This window comes from Polypterus senegalus, chromosome 10, assembly GCF_016835505.1.
Source record: "Polypterus senegalus isolate Bchr_013 chromosome 10, ASM1683550v1, whole genome shotgun sequence".
NCBI classification, from domain to species: Eukaryota; Metazoa; Chordata; class Cladistia; order Polypteriformes; family Polypteridae; genus Polypterus; species Polypterus senegalus.
In genome coordinates this window covers 136,115,772-136,116,728 of record NC_053163.1, presented here as the reverse complement: position 1 = coordinate 136,116,728, position 957 = coordinate 136,115,772, and the positions used below count along the sequence as shown (strand labels likewise).

At 35.7% G+C, this 957-nt stretch overlaps 1 pseudogene; it reads right to left on the bottom strand.

Annotated features, from left to right (window-relative positions):
• Positions 1-558: 558 nt before the first annotated feature.
• LOC120537690 lies at positions 559-957 on the bottom strand (annotated as a pseudogene).

Sequence of the window (957 nt, the reverse complement as noted above, 5' to 3'; positions counted from 1 at the left end):
CCCAGACTGCACCTTATGTGTAGATAAAAGCGCCGTCGAGCACTTAGAGGCCCAACTAAGGAAGGCTGGTTGGAGAATGAAGATATGCATACCACCACCCTAAAACACTTACAGTTTGATTTTTACCCATCATTATGTTTGTCACTTGTTTACCTCTTTAATTAATTAACCGCACATCTCAAAGAGTGTGTTTCTTTTCCATTGAAAAACTGTTTCTGAAGGGGCGCCACATATGTGGTTTGGTGCTTAGTTATTATAAATAGAAAATCAGTTACTTGAGTATTTCACTACAAATGCCTAATTTAAATACCAATGAATAATAAAATGTAGTAAAAAATAAAAGTAAAAAAGTTAAAAAAGAAGTAAAAAAATAAAACAAATCTAAATGTAATAAAAACTAAATAAAAAATGATTTTTTTTTTCAACATTCATTATCAGCTCTTGCTGCTCTTTTTCTATCGCAATCTAAAATTTAACTTTCTTGAATAGATAATTTGCTTTTTTTTTTTTTTGAGGGGAAAAAGAATATTTATTGAAAAATATATAAAAGCATAGAAGACAGGTTTTGCAATTTTATTTCCATAGTCAAAAAATACCAAATTATGTCAGTCACAAGGTGGTATGCGATCACCTTTTTTTAAATCCATACTTCTTTCTCTCGTAGAAAAGATCTGTTTTGGAACTTCCTAGGTTAACAATCTTAGGGCAGCCATCCCTATCTTTTCCTGGATGGTACACTCCTTGCAGTAGTAGGCATCAGAGACTCCTGGACCTCCACAGATCACACAGCGACCCTGGTAGGAGCCGTAGTTGCATTCATCACAGATTCGCACCAGTGTGCAGGGGCGCACATAGGAATCACAGATCACGCATTTGCCATCACACTTTTCACACAGTCTTCCAATGGCGACTCCTGCTTGTTTTCGCAAAAATCAGATCCGGATGATGCTTGGCCAT